This window comes from Sarcophilus harrisii, chromosome 2 (genome assembly GCF_902635505.1).
Source record: "Sarcophilus harrisii chromosome 2, mSarHar1.11, whole genome shotgun sequence".
NCBI classification, from domain to species: Eukaryota; Metazoa; Chordata; class Mammalia; order Dasyuromorphia; family Dasyuridae; genus Sarcophilus; species Sarcophilus harrisii.
Genome location: NC_045427.1, coordinates 158,773,201 through 158,779,380, shown reverse-complemented (window position 1 = coordinate 158,779,380; position 6,180 = coordinate 158,773,201).

Genomic DNA, 6,180 nt, shown 5'->3' with positions numbered 1-6,180 from the left:
GAATTTTTGCAATAACCTGCTTGTGGGCCAGCCCAACTCAGCTCTCTCTCCACTTCAATCAGTTCTTCATTCAGCCACTAAAGTGATTTTCCCAAAATGAACTCCTACCATGTCATTCCCCCTATTCAATAAACTCAAGTATATCCCTATAACCTCCAAGATAAAATTCAAAATACTCTGCTTGGTATTCAAAGACCTTCATAACATAATCTCTTCCTGCCTTTTCATTCTTCTTACATCTTACTCATTGTTATGAACTCATCAATGCAATGACAATGATCTCCTAGCTATTACATGAACATTTTGACTGTAAACATGTTCTCTGGCTATTCTCCATGGCTGAAATATAGCATGTTTTACATTCTGTATATATTAACTCTCTATATAGCTTATTTGTGTATACACACACACACACACACACACACACACACACACACACATACACACACATATATATATATGTATATATAACCTTTCTCATTATATTGTGAGCTCCTTGAGTGCAGGAATATTTTTTTTTGTTTTAATCCCAAGAATTTAGTACAGCATCTGACACACAATCATCACATAATAAATGTTTGTTGATAGATTGAGTTTTAACATTTGGAGTTAATGATGTACTCTACATTTTGAAGAACCTTCTACTATGAACAGCTTCCCACCACTGTTATTGTTTTTTGATACTGAAAATAGCTGAGTTTGCCCTCACAAAAGGGAAAAAAGAAAGAAAGGGAAAAACTATGTGTCAGACACTGCTTTTTAAGGTTTGTGAGGCTCTATAATTAATATTTCATTTGTTCCTCACAAAAACCCTGTGAGGTAGTTACTGTCATTTTCCTCATTTGTCAGTTGAGGAAATTGAATCAGACAGAGGTTAAGTGACTTGCTCAGGATCACCCAGCTAATAAGTGCCCAGGGTTAAATTTGAACTCATCTTCCTAATTTCAGGTCCAACACTCTATCTGCTGTGCCATCTAGCTTGTAATTACTGAAAGGCTGAGTTTGCCATCAGTGGAAGGTGATGTGAATCACTGGAAAGCCAAGGATAGAAATTGAATTAAGTCTACAATTGAGAATATCAATCTACAAAGTACATAATTTATGGGATATTCCACACAATTTATCATGCATGTCTAGAAAGCTTTTTATATTTTACTTATCTAGCATTTCTTTGAGCTTTAGACTATATAGTCAATTTATATCCAACATCAAGACTTAAAGTCAGAGAAGGAAATATTCATATACCTGAATATCAAACAGACCATGTAAGGAAGAAGTCACTGATATGACCTGAGTGACATGTGATAATTGCATTGATGATTTCATTTGTTTCAGTCATGTCCAACTCTTTGTGACTCCATTTAGGGTTTTCTTGTCATAGATCTTGGAGTGGTTTGCCATTTCCTTCTCCATCTGTTTTTACAGATGAAGAAACTGAGGTAAATAGAATTAAGTGACTTTCCCAGGGTTACACAGTGTCTGATGCTAGATTTGAAATCAGGACCTTCTGATGCCAGGCCTCACTTTATCCAATGCACAAGCCAGCTGCCCCATGATATATTTTGCTAATTAATCTCATATTTAGCACATCAGAAGTCATTTTTCTTGACTTTTACATGCTTAAATCAGAGATAATTTTAAATTTAAGACCTGTTATATTTATGGAATAGATTTATTCATTCACTCACTCATTTGTTCATCCTATTCATTCATGCTACTGACATTTGCTTCATCTCTATGACCTCAGTTTCCTGGTCAATACAGAATTGATATCTTTCCTTTCAAATATTATAGAAACTTTATCTTTCAACATTTTTTCCACCCTAATCCTGTCACTGGGCCAGTAACTGAAGAGGGCCTGTCACATCTGCTTCTATGCAATAGAATGTTAACTCTCATGAAATTAATTTTAGCTTCATGTTTTAGCAGTGTTCCCTTCCCTCCCGATCCTCTTTGAGCTTGTGTCATAGTAAAATCTTGATTTTTCAAGGACTGAGGTCCAATTTGTGGATTTCTGAAGCCCTTGCTGCTGCTGCTATTGCCACACTTTCCTTTTTCCAGCTAACTTTTCATCATTTCATGCTCATCAACACCTCCAAGGGATTTCAGAAAGTAGGCATCCTGATCCTTGGTCTATTGTGGACAAGTTTCAAACTATTGGTTAAAATTTGTTGTGAGGACCGTCTCAGGATTTCAGTTACTAATGCATTTTCTGGCCCCAATTAGCAAAGTTAATTAAGGGCTGACTTATGATGTTAAAAAAAAATCTATTCTTTGTAAACAGCACATGAATTGGAAAAAGTACTCAGACAGCTGAGCAAATAAGCAACAAAATGTTATCCTCAGATATTGAAGGGAAGCTTGTGGATGATTTTGCTTTATAGGGAGCACAATTTTAAAAGATTTTATCTTCTTAACACCTGCTTGGAATGAAGAACTAATCAAAAAAATCAGCTCTCAAGATTGAGTTTGTGAATATCCTACCACAGGGATTCAACTAGTGCCAGAAAAGTATTACAAGCTCTTAAATTTTACCAAGATGTCCATGATTTCAGGAAAGCAGGAAGGGTCTTTGGGGGCACACTGGTGAAGTCAGGGACAACATTATATATTTCTTAGTATTTACAGTTCTGTACCAGTATTCTCCAGTAAACGTATGGTGATGAGGAGAATTGAAAAGTACAAAAAGTGAATTTTGTGATGATCCCAATAACTCCCTGATGCCACACATGGAACTTAGCTTGTACTATAGACATAAGGAGAGGGATTAAGCCAAGGTCAAGCATTAGCAAGAGTCTCCATTCCTCAGTTGACCACCACAAAATCTCCCTCCGGTTTCCTGTGATCCCACACAAGCACCTATGGATAAGTAAAAACCTGAAAAGAACCTAGAGATTTAGAAAGATTGAATTCCCATACACACACCTATAATCTAGAATTCCTGGTGTCTGGCTCAGGAGGAAACATTCAGGTTTATCCATGCAAAGAAAACTCAGTTTTCCTGTAAGACTGCAATTCTGCATGAATTAGTGGAATGATTTACAGTGTCAAAATCCCTACATGTTCTTTAACACATCTATGCATAAAGCCACAACTAGCACAAATGTTATCTAGGCAAATTCAGTTGAGCTTTGACATAGGTGGGGATACAGTTGACAGAGCAGTCAGGGGAAGGCAGAGGAGGCAGAGAAAGGGATGCTGCTAGACACAGTCCTGTAAGACATTTAGTCATTTTAGGCAGGAAGAGCTCAACCGCCCCAAAGTCCCAAAGAAATAGCTGTTCTCTGTGCCTCCTGAGCCAATAGTTGAACAGTACTAGATGTAGATGCATGGAAAAAAGCCTCAAAGCAGGTCCAAAGCTCAATCTCAGGTGATTGCATATTGGATCAATGCCCCATTTATTCCACACATGGTATACTCCTGCTATATGAATCCTATATGAGCAGTAACTGCCATTTCTTTTCTTCACTTACATATTATACAGAGCCTTAGACATTAAACCATGAAGCCCTGAACTATTACAAACTATCCCTCAGAAATAAAAGCCAGATTCTTTAAAAAAATATTTTTGGTGACTCTTATTCTCCTAATTTAGAGAGTTAGAACAAATCACTCCTCATTTCAGTATGGATAATTCCTCACAGTCTGTTTTGGCTTGTGGCCTCCAAATACCACTCTTTGTGGGTCTGCCAAGGATAGTAAAAAGTTAAATGTTATTTTTCTGGTTCTTCAAAAAGACAGTTTCTTCAAAAGGCAAAGCTGATTTTTTGCTTTCTCCCACATGACTCAGAAAGACCACATGGATAGAAATGTAATTCTTAGATGCCTCTCCAAAATGACATCAAAACCTCCAATGGAAAACTAGCACCATTAATTTCTGTTATAACTTTCCTGGAGCCCTACTTACTGAAAAGGACACTTACCTTTATTTGTAGGCAGAAACCACTTCTCCATTTTGGAAGCCATTAGACATGTCACAGAGGCTTACAAACAGATGACCAGGAAAACCATGAATTCTCTTCACCTTGACAGACTGACATAATACTCTGATATAAAAGACAAGAGAGGGGGAAAAGTTATTGTATGTGTTGATTTTGTGGAAGTAAAATAAATTTTGGCACCATTATGTTACAGATAACAAATAGGTAGGTTCAATCCTGGATAAAATAATGAAATTTATCTGCCACTACTCCAATTCTTCTCTTTTCTATCTTTTTTCTGAAGCCATAGAGATGAAGCAATTTACCCTTTTGTGTTGTGTCCTATAAGCCCTACTTGATCCCCTTCTAGTCATAGTCAAAGGCCTGAATATTCTCTGTGCAAAAGAGACCCTGAGACAGAGAGAAAAAAAGAGGAAAAAAGGGAAGGAAGGAAGGACAGAGAAGAAAGAAAAGGGAAAGGAAGGAAAGGGAAAGAAAATAAGGAAGAAGGGGGGAAATGAATTAATGAATGAAAGAACAAATGAATAGATAGGTAACAAATTATTAGTTAACAGACCAATAGATAAGATATAAGAGATAGATAAAGCCTAACATTATTGATTCAATTTGAATCACAGAATCTCAGAACTGAAAGAGGCCTTAGAGGCCATGTAGTTCACCCCATAGCTGAATAAGCATCCTTTCTACAATATCCCCCAAAATGTAATCATCTAGCTTTCATTATTACTATTATTAGTAAGAGAATGATATAGAAAGTAGCCCATTACATTTTTGAATAGCACAAATTATTCAGAAATGTTTCTTTAAATCAAGCTTATATAAGCCTCAATGAAACTTATACCCTTTACTCATAGTTCTGTCCTCTGGATCCCTATTCCACATAATAGCCTTTAAAATATTGAATACAATATTAGGAGTCTGCAATGTCTACTCTTCTCCAGAAGAAAGGTGCTTAGTTCCTACAACCAACCTTCATGTATCATGATCATGAATTCCTTTACTATCCCAAAGCTTTAAACAAAAGGAATAAATCTCAATTATCACTTTCCAATATGTCTATAATCAATATGTTGTAAATGCTCTCCTTCCTCATCTCTGTTTTCTGGATTCTCTGGTTCCTTCAAATCCCAGCTAAAATCCCCCTTTCATAGGAAGCTCTTCCTAACCCTCCCTAATTCTACTGCCTTTCTTCTGTTCATATATATATGAACAGAAGAAAGGCAGTATATATATTTATATATCTTTTTTGTACTAGTAATTTTCATATTTTCTCTCCCATTAGACTGGAACTTTCTTGAGAGTAGAAACTATCTGTTCCCCTTCCCTTTTGGGGGGTTTGTTTGTTTTTTATTTCTAGTGCTTAATGCAGTGCCTGGCACATAGTAGGCACTTGAGCATGCTTATTTACTGACTTTCTTATATTAGTAAGATAAAAGAAGAAAAATTTATTGGGAGGGAATCATTTTAGTGTTACTGAAATCACAACCTACAAAGCATCTTTCTATTCCACCTAAAAATGAGGTCATCCTCTTTCTCTATCTGTTCTATATCTCTGTGTCTAAGTATAGAAATCCATACAAAGATATAGAGACATACAAACATAAATACTCAAAGGATATGAACAGACAATTCTCAGATGAAGAAATTGAAACTATTTCTAGTCATATGAAAAGATGCTCCAAGTCATTATTAATCAGAGAAATGCAAATTAAGACAACTCTAAGATACCACTACACACCTGTCAGATTGGCTAAGATGACAGGAAAAAATAATGATGATTGTTGGAGGGGATGCGGGAAAACTGGGACATTGATGCATTGTTGGTGGAGTTGTGAATGAATCCAACCATTTTGGAGAGTAGTTTGGAACTATGCTCAAAAAGTTATCAAACTGTGCATACCCTTTGATCCAGCAGTGTTACTACTGGGATTATATCCCAAAGAGATTATAAAGAAGGGAAAGGGACCTGTATGTGCACGAATGTTTGTGGCAGCCCTTTTTGTAGTGGCTAGAAACTGGAAACTGAATGGATGTCCATCAGTTGGAGAATGGCTGAATAAATTGTGGTATATGAATATTATGGAATATTACTGTTCTGTAAGAAATGACCAACAGGATGATTTCAGAAAGGCCTGGAGAGACTTACACGAACTGATGCTGAGTGAAATGAGCAGGACCAGGAGATCATTATATACTTCAACAACAATACTATATGATGACCAGTTCTGATGGACCAGGC